Source organism: Neodiprion pinetum, chromosome 6 (genome assembly GCF_021155775.2).
Source record: "Neodiprion pinetum isolate iyNeoPine1 chromosome 6, iyNeoPine1.2, whole genome shotgun sequence".
Taxonomy (NCBI): domain Eukaryota; kingdom Metazoa; phylum Arthropoda; class Insecta; order Hymenoptera; family Diprionidae; genus Neodiprion; species Neodiprion pinetum.
Genome location: NC_060237.1, coordinates 22,195,243 through 22,215,061, shown reverse-complemented (window position 1 = coordinate 22,215,061; position 19,819 = coordinate 22,195,243).

Genomic DNA, 19,819 nt, shown 5'->3' with positions numbered 1-19,819 from the left:
CCATCCTGCTGGGTAACAAGTTATTTACGTATTACACTCATACTCACAAGTTTTCCAGGCTTTCGAAGCAAGGAAGAAGGCTTCGAGGGGACGGGGATTAAGGGGAGTTGCCAAACCAGGCCAAAGTTATAACAAGTGGCTGTGGTATATGTATTATATGTATATATACACTAGTGCTTGTTAAACATTTGAAACGAACGGGACAGCGAAGGGAAATGAAAATTGGGAATGAAATTTCGGGAGAGAAGGTATAAGTCTGTACGTATCTATCTATATATATTATATATGTATATATATATCAATGTTGCGTCGAAAGAAGATTACAAAAATAGCACAATGGACCCGGTGAAACGAGGATAACTCGTTCACCGCCAAGGTATCAGGATACAACCGATAAAATAACCAACTCCGACGGATTTATGAAAATTGATAAATACTCCGGCGATCGCCTCACCGTAATTTATAAATCTGTACCGTTCCGGGTGCCGGAGGTCGTGCTACCGGTACCAAAACTTTTTCACATTATAATTCAAGCTCATCGTGACAAAAGTTGCGGTGCGTTAGTTTCTTTTTCCCTTTTAAAGAAAAGCTTTCCCTGTTTAGGAGGCGTGGTTCCATTTTCAGTTCACCAAACGTCTCTTTCTGCAGGACGAGTCGATGCGAAGCAGAGAACGACAATGGGACAAGTTTCTATTGCTCGAAAAACTCAGCATTCGATATCTATTTACGCATAACCACCAGCCCTAGATTTTTTCTCTACCCCTCAGAAACTCGTATATTCCATGAAAATCGACCACTATCCGAAACTCTATGCAAACTCCCGTGAACAGTTTCCAAGGCAACAATTTTGTTTCAGTTTTTATTGCCAATGAATACTAATAAAACTTGAAAATATCCACACAAGTGTGCATTACAAGTATTACACTATTTTTTAGTTTAGTAATGTGGAAATAAATCTTCGGCAGGTCGGAAGTCGAACGAAAAATTTTTAAAATGAAATGTTAGGATTGCCACTTTTGCATGCATGAGGTCGAGAGCTTATTCCGACATACACGCGAGTTCCGTACACAGTGAAATACACGTGTACGTATAGCTATATTCGAGTGTATCCAGTTCGTTTCCCTGCAGTAAAAGCATTAACTAACTCGTAACACAAAGTTTGTTTTACTTGGAGAGAAATTGGGTGGTAGAGAAACTGAAAAACGTTGTACGAAGGTAACAAGTGTAAAATCTGCTTAACAGGCGGGTGGAGTGCGACGATGCAGAAACTGTTCGAGGGAAGCCGAACCGGGGGAAGGTGGTGAAATAGACAGTCGAATCCGGGGCGGGAGAATCGATGCGGTTAAATAACGAAATTAGGAAATAAAATGCTTTGAAGGAGCAGATGGCGATGACGGTGGAACCGAATCGGTAAGCGATCATAGACACGATTCCATCTCGCGGACTCGCTCGACTTGGCCGAAATCCATCTGAACTTGATCCCGGCATTGCGGATCGACCGTTCCGGTTGAGTGCGGTATTGCTATTTATGCAAACGCTCGTTTACCTACCTGTTTCCTGATTAATTCTGTTGACATAACTTACCGGGGATGCGAAAGCACCCAGCTTGCGCGAACGCCTCTTAGCACCGATCAATAAGCTCGCAACGCCGACGAGTAGTATCGGAAACTTGTTGAATGTAATTGCGAGTGGTGCCGCTAATTATTCGCTGATTTCAGGGTATAAATAAGACGGTAATAATGATTGTCACGAAACGCCGCGTCGTATCCAAGCGTTGAAATAATCAAGGCTAGCCTTCCACTTGAGGGAATTGAAAATTTTCCTCATCACTCGATCTCTATTACCTGTTAATCACGTGACATCGCGGCGCGTTTCCACTTGCATAATCACGCAAGCTTATAACACGTGTAACAGCGTTACGATGCAGTTAAAAGCTGCGTTGAAAAAACACGGATCAAACACGGAAGACTTGATACAATGAGCGGGCTGGCGTTGGTTCGTTTAATAGGCAAATTTGATAGAAAAATTGCCGGCTCCTACGGGGAAGAGGAGGGCTTAAAACTACAGAATCACAGATACCCTGCACCCTCCGGCCGGTTTTACAGGCTGTGATGGTAATGTGCGCGTGGGCGTGTACAGGGTAGAAATGGGGAGACGAGCCGTGCTCCGGCATTCGTGTGGCTGCTTAGCGCTGAAGGAGGGTGTGAAATTAACACTAACCGGCATGCACGCACACGAAATTTTCAAAAGCTTTCAAAAGAATATGTAGTATTTTGAGAACAGTTTTCACCCCGTCACCGACACCGAGTGAATTTTCTCGAACTTACGGATGACCGTTGAGCAACAATCGGTTAACGATTAGTGCATTAATTTTACAGCTTTCGCTTCTACGCCGGGGGTAGGAGAAAATTTTGCAATCGGCATAATGGCTTATCATGAACGTTGAACGCGGTAGCAGCTGCATCATGTTTACAATCATGAGAGGTGAACTTTTCACCCCTGCTATGGTGAAAAATTTTCCCTGCTGGAACCGTATCACGTTTTGCTGAATTGACGCAGTCCAATCAACGATTAACTCGCTTGCCAAGGGGTCGCGGGGCCTCTGTAACGATTGCTCATTATCAGCTGCAAAACATGAACGTAAAGAAAGAGGGAACCACGCGGAATTCACTCTACTCGTTTGTAACGAAATTTTTTAACGAAGACGAGATACTAAATCTAGACTAATTATGTTATGTAAATAACAATAACTCCGCTTGTTTGAATTTTGTGCGGAATGTATTCAAACCGGGCCAATCTTCACTTTGGTATGCTCAAAATTCAAACCAGAACAAGCCACCGGACAAAACGGCAAACTAGAAGTAAGTACCATAAAATGCGATAAGAATAATACATTTCTGAAGTATTGGATCCTCGCAATGGGACGTTTCTTTTATTTGTTAAGCTGATTCTGATCAAAGTTACACAAAAGTCAATCCGTATCTGTAGGTTTTCTATTCCGATATAAGTTTTCGGATTGCCATATCTCGATGGATAAGAGAATGAGCTCGGGTATGTGTGGAATATCGAGGACTTTGGAAACCTGAATAAATATACAATAAACGCTGTAATCTCAATACCGTATAATTCTGTGGAATTTCAAATGAAAAGAAGGAAAACCTGTATATCTGAAATCCTATACCCTTATTTGAATTCGCCACACCCACGCACACTCTCGTGTAACAGAGAGAATGTCAGTTTCACACTTCGAACGCACGCGCAACAACCCGTCATCAATTTTTATGCCAACTTCACATACAATCGACGGCTGCAGCTGGCTTGTTTCAGAATCGTTACCCATAGTAGCAGGTGTTCGGTGCACGAGATTACACGAGTATGTATCGAGCTTTGACGTCACGTCATAATGTACTGTTCATGACTCTCCGGATCCGTCGGCAATTATTTACCGTAATGCTTGAAGTGTTTACGATACGTGTTAAACCTACACGGGCGTTCCGTTCGGTTCAATTGGCACTGGCAATTAACCGTCCGTTCAATTATTCATTGTTAATTGTTTCGAAATTTGTCAGCGAATTGGGTACTAATTCAGTTATCCAATGATGAAATAGGAATCTCCCATAAAAATACGGAACATGGGAGTTGAAAGAAACTCAAAATACCGCACAGCGTCGGTATTATGTGATATCGGAAAGCGAGAATTTAGAATATTTGCATTCACCTAACGCATTTCAGGACTGTTGGATGATGTATATTGCCGCCTCAGAGGTCATAAACGGCTTCTTTTTTATCTCCGAATATCTTTCACAGTCAGCACGGCTTGGCGAATAGAACGCTGGTAACACGGATAACGCGAATATACTTTTCCGCTCCCGTTCTGATCTCGGGTCTTCAGGTTTGCGAACGCGACGAAGACTTCCATGGAAAAGGGAACGGTGGATCTGCCAATAAAGTGAGTTACATCGAAAAAACCATTCTAACCGGCACCATGGGATCACTACGGAAGACGAAGCCCGTAGGCCACGTTCTGCTTGGTGGGACCGGATCGTCGAGGTACACACGCGGCTGTAAGCGAATGCCCGGGGGCCTTAACGGGAAAATTTGCCGATACCATTTCTTCGAGTGGACTTTACAGTGGCTTTCAAGTATTTCGTTTCAATTCTGAGCAGGGTGTCGTATAACGCCGGTGATCGGCGTCGGTCGATAATGGAAAATGACAAAGCTCTTCGTTCGCGGCACGGTGTTATACCCATGGCGAAATGACGTTATGGGTATTACCCATAGGTGCGATTTCAGAGCTTTCGGAGAACAACGATGGAAGGACGCGATTTCAACCTCGCCCAGTGGGCGTGACCAGAAACTGTTATTTTTCTTTCACACGTAGGGAAGAGTGAAAATCTATCAGAAAGAGGAGCGGAGTTGTACAAATAACCTGCGGTGGAGTCCTGACTGTCAACTTTGAATCTGCGGCGACACTCTCGTATCCGTATCTCGGGATACCTTACCCGGTGAATCCTTTCTGTGAAGCACAATAATGAAAAATGAAATCACGATGGTGATACAATATTTTCTATATCAACACCCAAATGCCTCTCAGCCACCATTTTTGACGGACTTGAACGTTATGTTGAGACCCCTTCAAGAGGTGTCAGTCGGCGAATTGCGTAAAAGTCGATTAAAGCTGGTCCCGAATCAAAGGTTCACAAATTAAAGTTGAAAACTCAGGTTTGGGGTATGCAGATGATTGGTTGACACCAGTGATTAGTGATGGCGAAGAACTGTATAACAAGAAAAGTACTTACGATGTACTTAACGTAGATGTGATCCGTGATTCATTCAAAAAAAATTGGAGAGGTATTTTTTATCCCCTAATTTAGACGTTCAAAGGGAAAAGCACTCCCAAAAACAAGAAATGGAACCCCTGAGGATAAGAATACCTGACATATTATGGTCTGTTAATAGTGATAACGACACGTAACTGGTTTTGTAAAATACTTTTACGTAACTCGAGAAATCTCACACAATTGATTGTTAGCGGTAAAATTTTGGGGGAAGGTTTCTTATCCCTTAACCCCTTGTAGCCCCTTGTGACATTTCTGTAACAAACTAAATAAGATCCTACAAAATCCATACGGAAGGTATTAATGACAAGTCCTTGAATGCTATTTATTTGAAAATTTATGATTTTGGGCTACAAGGGGTTAAACGGCCAAATCAGTATCTGAACAAAATTGGCGTCTAACGTACTTCTACAAATTATAGGTACACCATATCAAAGAATGAAGAAAAACTGTGCGACATACTTCGGATACTTTGCTTGCGAGTGACTTCAGACATGGGCTTGAAAATTGGAAGAATCGCTATTACATGCTTCCATTTTCGAACCCGCAGCGTCCTTGTTCGAAAGGCGTGTTGGTACATTCAAGCATAAACGGATCTCGTTTGCGGTTTGCGGTAAGTGAGGGTCAGCGATCGTCCATAAATATGTACTAGCCTTTGGTCCCCTTCGCGTCAGCCGCATTGGAATGTCTCTCTCTCTCTCTCTCTCTCTTTCTCTTTCTCTTTCTCTCTCTCTCTCTCTCTCTCTCTCGCTTTCTCTCTGCTCTCCCTCTCTTAAATTTTACCACCCTTACGACATCGAGTCACCCCGAAGCTCCGGTCCTGAGCAACACAACCGCCGCCCGCGTCTTCTCACTATCCGCATATTAACGAAGCCCCAAAGGCTCAAGATACACACAGCATAACAAGTCTTTCCAACTCCCGCAAGGCCTTACGATGGCAGAGTGTCTCGGTCGCGAAGCGTCGAGAGGCGACATTTGGGCCGATCTGTATTTACTGTATATTTTAGACTACGTGAAGAGAGAGTAGAGTAGAGCAGAATTTATTGGGTGTAGTTTTATTAGAGAGAAAAAGGGCTGGGAAAATAAGATTGGGGAGGGGGGTGGTCCTTAAATTTTCACTTTTAGCAAATACTTTTATCAGTCTTCGTAGAATGGCAGAGGGAATACCGTGATTTGAAAAAAAAATCCAGAATCAATAAGGCTCTCTTGGTATCAACTATCCGTATTAAAAATTATACCGCGCGCATCATTGTCAAATAAGAAATGCAAATTTCACCATCGAAACAGACCAAGGATTATTTATCTTTCTGAATAGTAAATGAATATTAGGTACTCTTTCCTCTCCCTCGGATCAAATTTTAAATATCTAGCCTGTATTTTTGGAAATCAGACATGAAAATATTTATTTCTTCGGAAGAAATTTGGAGGAAGCGTAGAAACTGTTTTTCTTCTTGTTCTTCGTTCTCTGGTATTTTTTTCACTTAAGATGTATTAAGATTAATCTTAGATTTTTGTGTCATTTGTGCTGGTATGGATACTTGGATCGATCATTTCTTGAAACGAGTGACGGCAATAGTGTCATAATTTGTTAATTCTGCCGAATAAGTTCAAGCGTTCATGGCTTTGTCATGAATCGTACAGCAGAAATGGAGAAAAAAAGTAGACCCACCGAATAGCTTTTTCAAAAATTTTCGGCCGAGTATACGATGTGCTTTTCAAACCACCCGTTGAACACGGCTGCGGATTCGTGAATACTAAGTTGGAGGAAGTAAAGGCAAAGGTTAAGCCGGGCGCAACTGTTCCTCTGTGACTCGAGGAGTCTCGTATATTTAAATAAGTTTCTTATTATAGTTCATATATGCGCGGCGAACTTTGTCTCCCAAAAACTACATAATCACGTCTCATGAATGTTTTATCACTTGACCTATAAGAGGATGCCACGGAACGGCGAGGCGAAGGTTGTGGTGTTATCAGCCAGTTTCGGTGCCCAGGAAAAGAGGTCGGTGACAACTTGGGAAGCAGGAATGACAAGGGGAAATGAATTGAAATTTACCTGCCCGGTAAGAAAATAAAGTTGATTAGCTGTGAGAAGCCTGCAACCTTTCTCTCCGCCAGTCCAAGGAATATTAAGATTTATTTGAAAGATTTTTAAGAAGCTTTTTCGGAGTAATTTCAACTCGGGGATTCATCTTCGTGAAGGCGTGACGCTGCTTAATCCTTTCACTTCTGTCACCAAAGTATAACCACACCGCAGACACTTTCTCAGGGAATTGTATAACCCCGCAAACGGTCTTGGAGCAGGTTCGAGTTTAAATTTAGATTATTTTATTCAAAGAACGATCGGCTCATCTTGGTTGCTTTCCAAGTATTCCGTTGCCGTGTTTCACCGCCTTTGATCCTTGACTTCATTCACACCAATCGCCGTTCCATCGGCGAAAATAACCATTGAGGAGTTCGCCACTTTATCGATTGCGCGTGGGCGCATCTCGGTTGAAAAAAAACTTGCCGATTTTAAAAGACGAACAGACTCTTCAATTCAGCTACAATATCTTCGCCCTGCAATTTCAACTTTCCGCGAATATACCCGACATGAAGTTTTTTCCCTATACATATACATGCGGCCTCAAAAGTCGTCAGTCCTTCAATAACGGCCGATCAAAGCAGAGGCGGGAGCTCATTTTATCAAACGCTGTACGGAACGGACAAACTTCGTAATTTTCTCGTCGTATCTTGACAGACAGAAGTCTAAAAGTTGCCAAGTCATTTCTCAAAGATGATCTGCCCGTATGATGGAAACTCAAACCTCGGACGAGAATAACGAGTGAAGATGAAATTGACTAACTACAACAAAAGTTGTAAACTTTTTACGCGTAGGCACTGATGATTGCTTTCAAGAATTTTCATATCCGTTCAAGTTGAAATATTGAGTTTGCGAAAAGAAAATACTTTTGTTTCATCAAACATTAATCGTCGTCGACTTTGTAGAATCTTGAAGAGTTGCTGGATTCACACAACGGAATATGATAAATGAAAATCTTACCGACGTCACTCGCCGAATGTTTATCCATATAGCCAAAGTTCATTTTAGGAAGCAAGAAATAGAGATCCATATTGATCTCGACAGGAATAATTAAGCTCAACTATGAAAGCTCTGATAAACACACGACTGAACGAAAAATATTTCACGAAAGATGAGAAACGATAAATCTGGAGTGTAGGTGTAATCGGTAATGATACGTCACTTACACCGATAACAGTGATAACGAGCATCGGCAACAGCACGAATCTGATGAGACATGGCCAGATATGAATTTGTCAATCAACCGAGACAAGGTCACGAGGCAAAAGCCGGAGGCAACGATATCGCGTAAAAATTTCTCCATACACCTATATCGAGTTAGACAATGAAATATTCAAGGCCGAAGGCCTGCAGCGAGTGCCAGGGAGGTTTATGGAAGATTAATTATTCAATATTACTGGGAAACTTAGAGGAAATCTTGTTCGTTCTTGGCGTGAACCTCTGCTTTTGCGCTCCCTCTCATTGTTAGCCAGGCGGCTTCAATTTTTAATCTCCTTACGCGAATGTGGCTCACTAAGCAAACCGACCCTAGAGGGCGAGGATAGCCTTAGGCATTCGTGTACGAAAATAAGTGTACAAAGTACGTACCTGCATGCATAAGAATCTCATTTTCATAAAAGTTTTCTCGGTCGGACCTGTTTAGCCGGCGGGTATCCTGCAACACTTGCATAGCCGCCGGAGTGAAACTCGGGCCAGCAAAGGAAAATCATTTTCTCCCGGAATTTAGATGCCGCCATGATAATCGACTTTATCAACGCGAAATTTTCTTGTTATGGAAGTCACGTTGGCTTACCGTCAAATTGGCGAGTCAATACTGCCACCAATTTTGTCAAGTTACAGGTGAAATTATACGGTTCATTATATTCGAACAGTGTTCAGAAGGCGAAACAACCTTACAGTCATTAAGACGAACTCGCAGGCTAATGAAGACGAACTAATTCTTTAAAAAATTCAATCCCGACTTGTAGATTTTTAGTTGAAGTTATCGATCGCTGAGGATTGATCAAATCTCACGGATCGCTAAAAAAGTGAGAATCGACTAACGTGACTGATTTTTATCGCATGTCGGAAGAAGAAAAAAACATCGAATGCCCAACGGTCTCTTGAATAATCTAATTTTCATACCGCAAAAAAACACTACAGTGCGCGTGTGAAAGGTGGTGGATTAAATTTTCTCATTTTTTATTTTCTCCGTACCCTGCGAGGACGGAGCTGCCGGGAATACGTTTCTACGACAGCTAGGCATTTTAAAACCGCGAGAAGGAATTTTGCATACTCCCAGAATTACTCCAAGCGTATCTACTGCAAACTCCTCGTTCATGCGACAGCCTTCCTAATGGCATACTTTAGCAGTATGCACTTTGTACTCCTGGTAGATACGGGTAACCGAATTTTATATTCGAAACGCGGTGATCTTCCGCCGTGCTTTTCTCGAATTATGGTACATACAACCTTGAAATTGTGACACATCGTTTCGTACGTATTCCTGTAAATGGCTTGAGGATAAACCCGCTTGAAACCATCCACGCTAGCCGAAGCCTCCGCCTCTCCAATTCGAAAGAGTTCGATTCCCTAAAAGCATTGCTGGACTCCAGTTGTTGCGTGAGAAAATCTCTTGTTAAAAAAAAATGTCCTCCTTACACTGTTTCAAGCTAGTCCTATAATTAATTTTCCAACTCACATCTTATTTCCCGATGATATTCCTACCGTCAAATGAAAGGCCGTTTGTTTTTAAAGTACCGGTCGAAGCCATCCAAGCGTACGAACATCTCTAGCGAGTTATAAATTAAGGAAATTGGCTGAATCGTCTCCACAATGCTGATCAGCGATGAATAAGCTCGTGACTCTCTTTGGAAGGAAGCTTGAAAGGGGAGGCGAAGGAGCCCGAGAATAGGAATGGGCAGCGAAAAGCCGAACCAGAGCGAAGTCGACGCCATCGCGTTGCGCTATCCTTACGGATACTCCACGTTCCCAACTTCCGGTGAACCGATTCCTCGATTCCTCGATTCTTCGATCCAAAGTACCAATCCCGTAGAATGGGACGACTCGGATATACCGAATACCGATAAGGTCGTAGCCGAGCTAAAACGAGAATGCGACGTGGATCGCTGATGCTCTGCACTTGTAACGGTGAATTTTTTCAACTGCAACAACGCAAACTATTCCCATCACCGCGGCAGGCGTGCAAAAAGTCTCACGCGAACCGTAGATGATTATGAAGTGTGGTGCGAGAAAAACCAGAATTCTGCAACTCACTGCGGACAAAATTTTCACCGCTCGTATAACAGTGAAAAAAACGAATAACGAAAATTGATAGCTCGATCTGGTGAACTTGAAACGGCGGAAAAAATTCATTCTCCTAGGTACGATGATAAATGATAATAAATAATAATAAATGATAATAAATGATAATAAATGATAATAAATTAAATGATATCTATACCATTTAGAGTTGAATCGAAGAAGATCGGAAGCGTACGTCTTGCGGTCGGCTTGGGTATCTATTATTGAAATCAGCGTGACTGCAGGCTCGACGAGGAGCCGAGTTACCGGGAGTTTGCGTTTTCGATAACTCGACCCAGCGCCCGGCTGGCAGAATGACGCGAACTGGGGTGCGAGGGACAAAGCGAAATCCGAGGATTATGCAACTCGGTGATTTCCGAGGGCGCGCTGCCGCTGCATCGAATCGAGGAGAGGCAAGCCGTTCAAATATTATTGGCACTTGTGCGATATTCTCCTCATCCCATACTTCCTTACCGGGACTCCGGGAATAATATCAGCGCGCATTTTGACGATTCGGAATTTTGTACCCGCACAAATATCGCGAGATAATCACGGAATGCGGGAAATCCGTGCAGATCCGGCGGATTCCAAGACTCGGTCCGATACACCGACCAGTGATTCGGAATAGACCTTACTTAATGCGGGCAGTGGATTCCCGAGGGACGAAGCCGCGCGAATTCCGTATCAAAAACGATGCGACTCCGAATTTCGCGACCTCCCTTCGATTCCCGGGGAAAGTTGATCAGCCTTTCGATTCTTTCGGGGAAAGAAAATCGATCGAAGGAGGGTGTCTTTTACCCCGCGGGAGCTTTTTTCGTAAAAAATACACATCTCGTGCCTACCGGGTATAGAAATTTGCCACTTATAAGCGACTGGTGCGTTTGCTCCAAAAATCCCCGAAGCGTTGGGAAGAGGTTTTCAAATCAGTTCGGCACCCCGAAATCGGGGCTTAATTAACATTCCTCGCCAAAGGAGGGAAAGGGGCAAAAACTTTGCGCCCACACTCCGCAGTGAGAGAGTGGATCTCCGCTTGTCCGGGGATCCGTGTTCGGCACTTTCTCGATTCTATCCGTGCCCTCTGGAACACTCGGATAACTGTTTCCGCTCTTCCTGGGGCGATTCTGGAGAGGAAAAATGGAATGCGCGGTCTGTAAATAGCAGCAAAGTATCAGGGTACGAATTCAAAAAAGTGTCGAAGAAGACGTTTTTCTCTTTGAAATCGCCGCCCCGTCGCTTAATTGTCGGCCCTGATCTTTCTCCGTGTCAAATACCCGCATTGCAGCTGCTCAAGATATCCGCTATCCATAACGTCACCGCCATCTCGACAATAAAGCACGACTACGATCGGCTGTACCTACTTGGAGGAATTCTTGAACTCTGTAAAAGACGCACAAGGCGAGAATAAAAAGTGGAGAAAAAAAATAAGAAACGTACATACTTCGCGCGGGCAGACAGACGTATAGAAATTTTGAAAGCTTCTTCGGCTGGAAAATGAACTCGAGTATAGAATTAGATCTGGAATCCTGCCGGCGTATCCCCCGGTATCCTTAGGTATCCCGTGCGGATCTCCGGGTACGCGGGAACACCCTCAGGATTAGAGGGAGCTACGCTCGTACCGCGGGCGTCGCGGCGTCGATGCCCCTCGGCGCTCCTCTCGACGTCGCGCAACGCCCAAGTCGTAAGCGGGTGGCTTACACTCCAGAGTTCATTCCACCTCCACCGACCTCCCGATTCGGGCTGCTGCTGCTCCGGATTCCCGAACGACGAACAAAACCGTCTATTAATTTTCAAGGAATTACCCATGAAACGCGAGGACGCACTTTCCTACCAAATGCACGTGACTCGACTGCGTCGAGAAACCAAAGAATACACACGGGTATCCGGGACATCGTTTGCCTCCGACGAAGTCCTTGATTACGCTAAATGGAAAGGGAATTGAAAATTCCACGTCTAATTGGAGAGCTTCAAAGGATCAGGCTCAAATTGATATCAAGTTATTTTTCCAACACACAATTCCGGTTCTACGAAACTCTGCGGAAGTTGGTAACACGAGTGAACGCATTTTTGTTTCATTGGCTCCGAGAATTATTGATGATCATTTGGCAATCATCGTCTCATTTCATATTCATTTCTGTATAAGTCTCTTTCATATCAAGCAGAATTGTCCGAAACGGGTATTATTTTAATACATAATGTTTCGGCGAAGATATTTAATCTGAAATGGTGAAAAATTTGCAAATATTCAACCACTTTTTGCTCTTTCAGAAATCGCCCTGTTTGAGAATATTTCATCAATGTTTCTTCGACTCATCTAACAGTGGATAATTTTTGAATCCCTGCATACCGACGTTTTTCGTTAGTCTGATTGTGAGCAATCGAATTGATCGAAACAAATTATAAACTATCCGAATATCCATCAAAGCGAAGAAAAGCACAGTTCATAAACCGTATACAAACAATTAAATTTCACGGATTTCTTGATACATCATAAATGCACCTTAGCTTTATACCTTATTATTGTTATTTACGTTCCCAGCCACTCGAGACATTCCTGTGTGAGCTGAAACCGGCTGCAAGAGACGCGGCAGCGTACAAATTATCGAACATACGGAAAATCATTCAGTTCTTGACTCGTGGCCGGTGTTATTTGGAGGAGCGACCGGAAGCTCCGGGCACCGCGTAGGACAAGTTGGGCTTGCCAAGCCGAGTCGCCGTTCCACCCTGCGTTTGCTCCCCCACATGGTAGTTACGGACTCAGGGATTCGCAGTTTGCTTTCTAGACTCCGCGAGGCGAATACCAGATTACGGATAAAACTTATTGAACCTGCAGCACGGGACGGAACTTGAGCCGCGACCTCTGCTTATCGCATTCAGCTACGTTTATTGCTCAACTTTCCCCGTCCTTTTAACCCGCCGTTACTCTGGCTGCTCTACTGCAGTGCCTGCAGAGTACGCGTATAATTGCCAGCTTCCTTCTCTCCCCGGTCGAAACATGGTCGGCATAATTTAAACGCGGAAGATTTTGGAAGAAAGTCTTCTTCCTCTTCTACTACTTCTCGATTCCATCACCCGCATCTCTACGTCATCGGTAAGCCGCGTTACATTCGTCATGCTGTCGTAAATTTTCTCATTTACGCAGGATCCGCGACGCCGGTTCTTACAACCTCGGTTCCTCTTTTGCATGCAGAGGCGAGAATCTCTTCGAGAATGTGCAAGGTATTCACGCCAGGCTGGAGCTAAGCACAGGATGTGCACGAAGAACAAAGCGTTTGTCTGAGACTACGCCATCCGGCAGAACGCGACAACTTCGCCGCGGGAGAGGAAAGACAAGGGAAAGACCAGACGGTTGACGTTTAAGATCATCCCCCCCATAAGCTTGGAGAAAACATAAGAAGCACGAAAATCCAATGCTGTTTACCTTCCTAACGAGCCTCGCAGATCGGTTGCTCATACAGCTGCTTGGGTACCGAGGAAGTAAGTTGGGAACGACGTATGTAAGAGTTGGCAAGGATTAACCCTCATTCCTTCCAAATGACTTTGGTCGACTCGAATGTTTTCCATTTTCCCATGTATGAAAGAAAGATGTCCACTTGCAGATTTGTTGAGCGTATCACCCGTTGGTTCGACACTCACGAAATTTAGGCGAATCACTTTATCTTTGTCGAGAAAATTTGTCCCCCGGTAAGTTTTTCGTCCCGATTAAACGGGGAAAAGATGAACTAAAAAAAGTATGAACGAAAATCCGTCCGTTTGAAAATGAACTGTGAGAAAATATATAACAAAGCTTAGGATATTTTCTCGGCAGCTTGCTGCAGGACTCAATATCGAAAAGGATTCAATTAGTTGGTTCGGATGGCAGCTCGGATGCCAACTGAGCAGTGGAGTTGTTACAATAACCTGCACATGCGGCGGTCCGTATATCACCTGATATTGCCCATGTATGTAAGCCATAATCCAAACCTGTTACTTACGGATGAAATTGCTGTTGACTTGCTCGTTGTTATGTACCATATTTTGCTATTGGAAGCGTAACGTTCCTGTCTCGGAAAAAATCACGCAGATTTGAATGCCTCGTGTTCGAGCGATTATCAAGGCTTTCGTCAAATAGCTGGCACACGCGATAGTAGAGGAAAATAATTGACAAGTATTTTTTATTGTTCCCTCCATAACGGTCTTCTTTTCATGCATCACGTCGCCCCGCAAAAAAATTTCACTTTGTTTCCGGTGACACCGACTACCCAACCTCTTTTTCGCCAGTGGGATTTAGAGGTGAAGTTGTATCACGTATCTCGCAATACCGTTGGGCTAAGTACAACAGATGAGACTCCCTTGCCTAAGTCCATCCGGCAGGATCTTCTTGGACTACCCTGTCGTCCCTCGACTACGAAAGGCCACTCATTCTGCTTTGGTCTTTCGTATTGATTTTACGAGTCACCCCTGAGGTCGAATATTTCTCCCACGTAGCCCTTTTTCTGAACTTGGAATAATGGACAAATCCGGCCAATCGCACCAAGCCGCCATTACATACGACCCAGTGTTGATGACTTCATTGAAAGGTCACAGTTATACTTGATGAAGCTGAAGAAGCTGATGAAGATTGCAAGGCAATAGGAGTGTACGTGTGCAAACAATTAACGTCTCGAAATAAAAACCAACGCTTGCGAATAATCAACATCTGAATTGCTACAGCGTCACACCGCATGTCTAAAAAAAAAATTCGAAAGAATATCAAACATTGCCCTATTTTCATTCATGTGCTGAAGTCAGCAATTTGGAGTTCAGTACATTCCGTGTAGAATTTTTCTCTCGGAACAGTCGAAATTTCATGCTTACATAGTGTCAGATTCATTCTGAAAAAGTCAGTGGAATGTCGTATGTACCACAGAATGACGATCTAAGTAATGTATATTTATGTGAGCAAACTAATTTTTCCTTTGTTATACTTATCGCGGCGATTTTGCAAAAATACGTAATACACATAATTTCCCGTCAATGGGAAATTGTATGCATGACCGCATTTTTAATACTGGTCAAGACACTTTGTCGAGACTCTGACCCGACAGTCAAGCTACATACGGTAAAAGGCCGAGAATATACGTGAAACCTTTACGGATAATGTATTGGTTCGATTGACCAAAGTTCGAAAAATCACATGTCCAATGACTCGTCCACTTTTTCCCAAGATAAACGATCCTCGTTTAAGCTCTATCGATGAACTGAGACATCGTCTTGGATTGAATTGAACTCTGCCGGATAAGATTTATTGCGTTGAATGAATTTTGTAATAATTTTACAGCGTGTAAAATACAGCCAGCTTGAAACGGACCTATATTTCACGTCAGAGACAGGTGACCTTCATACTTATCTCGTACATAAATTGTTTATCCGAAATCCCATTTCACCCGCAAGCTCGGGCTGGTGAAATTTCTCGAAAACGCTTCACGAGAATTGCAGGAAAGGACTCGATGAACGTTGAAATCTCCACCAAGTTCCTGTTCAATTATTAACCTTGTATTCGGCCCAACAATAAGCTTCTTACCCTTACTTTGATGGCCTCTCCGTTTATCGAAGTTAGTATCAATCTTGCCGCTCCGATCGATCGAAACCCTCAGGTTTCCAACCATGCCAGGGTCTTCTCTTCTTTTTCCAGATTCCGAAACGAATCCTGCTATCCGTCCAAGTATTTATACAACTCGATTACAGCATCAGCGATTTGTTTCTGTTTTTTCCAAGCGAAACTAAAATGACATACCATTTGACGATGAAAACGGAAAAACTGTTACCTCGATGAGGAGCGAAAACTTCAGGTCCAAATAATTTCAACGTAGCTGTTTAAGCGGCCGGCGTAATGAACTGTGGATACGCATAACTGGAGCCCTAAAAGTAATGGCGGTAATTAGGAATACCACGATAGCCGGAATAAGGCCGTCATTATGGCCCCGCACGAAGTGGTGAGATGGAGTGTCTTTTACGTGAGGAAATCTGCCTTCTTATCCCTCGCTTACTCCGTTTCTTCACTGATTCGCAATGCGGGGACTATCGAACCAAGCCGCAGGGCTGAATCCGCAGGCAGACCCAATTCTGAAACAAGTGCTGCATTTTTCAACGTTCGACGATAAATTATTGTTCTTGAATCGATCCTGTTTTCCCGACTTTCAAAAACGACTATCTCCCATTTTTTCAACTTTCAACCCCGCGTTAGACTGAGTCAATCTTACATTTCGCAAAGTCAGGTATACATTTAATCTACAGGTGCCACGTGTTACAGTTTCGACTCGACTCTCACTTCTCTTGCTTCCTAATCTCGTTGTAGAATGATAATTCGATTCTTTGCCTGCGTGTAAATCCGAAATAAACATGTGATAAGAATATTAGTTGCAACGTAATTGCATTACTCTTGGACAATACGTGATTTTGTAATTAATAAGTAGACGGTAATTACGTGGACTTCTACGAGCCCCGGTCTAATTAACGAAAGTTAGATTGTTAGCGGGTTTGAAGTTCGTCGGCCACAACGGTAATCAAAGCATTAAGCCGGCCCGAATGCATGTTTCAAGTACTATTATGATCTGTGTGAAGTCGTTGATAGTGCGGCCACGTCAATGTCCGTGTGACTACCAGCTAAGGTGCTACAGATTACGCTGATAAGGTTTGTAATTGGCAGTAGAGCCATTGGTATGCATCAACGCGACACTCTATCGCCTCAGTGATTCACCTTACGGAGAGGAAATTCATCCCCGTTATTACCGTACGTTGATTTTAGTTACTCACACGGCGTTTAATCCTGATCGATTAAAAATAATTCTTTTCCGCCCATTAACACTCATCCCGATTGATCTGGTACGAGCCCGAGTTCGGAGCTTTTTAGACGACGATTAAAACCGATGCAACTGTTTTACTACACTTCGAGGCTGAAGAGAGGAAAGCGAAAAAAGTGGCACATCGTGAGTCACTAAATAGGATACAAGGGGTGAATTTTCCGGATGACTGTACGTCTTGAATAAGAGACGTTAACGAGGCCACTCGAAGCCCGAAGGGTTTTTCATGACTGTCATGACACGCTTTCAACATCGAACTGATTACGTCTTGTCATTTAAGCTGCCGTCGATTGTGTAATATGACGTCGAAGCATGCATACGAAGAACAAAGATGTGCTATTACGTGCAGAAAAGAGAATAAAACTTTTCACTGTAGATATTCAGACATTAATACGCCAGCAAAAATTTTTCAAATCTTTATCCAATTGACGGACTCGGTGTTCTTACAGCAAAGCTCATAGTCCGCGTGACGAGTGTGAAAGAAGAAACTTTTTTGGTTATAGTGCAAAAGAAACAAAAAATTGTCACTCGTGTCCATTTATTAACACCTTTTTAGCTCGAACAGTGGGACTTTTTATTCACACAGACACGCGCTGGGTCGTTTCAAGAGACAAATTATGACTGGGATATGAACTCGCGGGCGTAACGGAAAAGCCGAAAGTTCCACTAGAGCCACCGACCCCAAGAAGCCGTGTGATTAATTGAATAAGAAAACGATAAAATTGAGATAGCGTCGGTTGTATGAAACAGCCTTCCTTTCGGAATGCTTTCAACTTTTTCGCTTCGACAGGTAGAAAGCATCGCAGGGAAGATCGAACAAGGAGATATGATTGTCTTTTGTTATCGTTCTTTTTTTTTCCTTCGTGTATATTTTTTTTTCTTTATCATGTGTAGGAAAGGAATAAAGGAAATTGACTATTGTCTCGAGATAATCTAATTCCTACTAACATTGGAGGAAAATTGCTTCGCAAAGTGTAATTCTGTATAGAGAGATCCCTCGGCTATTGGTTTTTTTCGAACCTGTAAAAATCATATTCTGGTAATATATATTTAGGAGACGAAAGATATTGAAAGAGAAAAAACGAATTCGACCGTAATTTCTATCAACGTCATTTTGGCGTCGTTATATTATATTTTAAGTACAAAAAGAATAAGCAGAAGAAGACATATGAATTGCAGAGGTAAAAGTATCAAATGATTAACTAATTTTAACGTCATAAGTTTCCTCGTCACGTATATATATATATATATGTATATATGTATCATATTATTCAGCCTGAGATTCACACTTTAAAACTTACTGCTGCAAAAGTACAAAGTTTGTCCATCAATCTGGAAAGCGCGCTCTTTACTTTGCTCACGGATCTCGAAGTTTATAGCTTTTTAAAAAGATTTCCCATCACTGCATTAACCTCTTCGTCGAAAGATTTTCTTCGTATTTATTAGACTGCACTTTCACAGATGTGTAGCAGATCTGGCAATTAAGGCAAACGGGATGAACCTCCTCTCCTCTAATCAGGGCGCATGAGATGATGCACAAGATACACATCCGATCCTCTGATGGAATAACCTTGATTAACGACGTGATAAATCATAATCATAAGGTATGCTTATCATTAAACGTGTTGCATGCATACGTGAATAGAAGCGGTTTGCTCTTGACCACGAGCCGAATGCTGAACTCTGCGACCCTCGTTCGATGCTGTGAAATCAATTATCCGCGAGAAACTCGCCTCATCCACGCGGAGATAAGCTGGTAATCCAAGGAACGATGCACATTGCGTTTCACCTGACCCTTCAGTGGCAACCGAGGCCAGCTTACCACCCCATTATGCATGACAAACCATCACGGAGTCGGAGCTATCCGCGCCGTTGCTTTAGTAATACTCCGCACTCTTGGTGTCAGCAGAACTGAAGCAGTTTACCCCGGCGGCGTTTCTCCCCGAAGAACAATGGATGCATGCACAGGTATATATACTTGTTGTTGTCACTGCAGGTATTTTTCTTTCGTACAAGTGAAACAAAAATGCTGCAGGTTAATATGGAACGTGCATATTTTCGTTCGTTCGTTGGAATTGGCGCGATGGATTTTCGAAAGATAAAGCTCCGAGGTTTTCAAGATTGGCAAGTTTGCAGTTCGTTAACCGTAAGTGGAAATAACTCGGTCTACGAATCCATGACCATTTGCCTCGAAGGGCTTATGGACGATGAAAAATAATAGTGCGGAAAAGTAACGTCAGTCATTATTATTTGTATACTATTATCGGTACATCGGTACAAGTGCTCGTAGTGATACCATCGCGATTCCGAGATTTTTTGCCTCTCTTATTTCTGTGTCAAAGCTCTATGAGAATATCGTTCTTTGAAAGGTTGAAAAACATCCGAGAGTCGTTCTCGGGGCCAGAAAACACAATTTCCCCCCAATAAATCGGGGGCGGTTTGATGCTAACGTGATATCATCGAACTCGACGAGAATCGATTTCGCCGGTCGAATAGTCAAGATATTTACATTAGAGAAGCTGGCAATGCGCGTGGCAGTGGAAAGCTGGAAATTGCTTTGTGTAACCCAATGGTTGAGCATCAACCAACCGACCTGACGAGCTCCAGAATAGCGAGGCCGTTGCTACGATGATCGCACTAGAATAAAGGAGCCGTTCGTGCGCTAACGCCTCTCGACTGATCTTTCAGATATTTACGTTTGAGCTGCGGATCAGAGTGCGCAAAAATAGATGTCGACCGCGCAGAGTAATTGAATGTGTTAATTATTTTGGTGAATGGAAACATTTTATAACCCACCAATC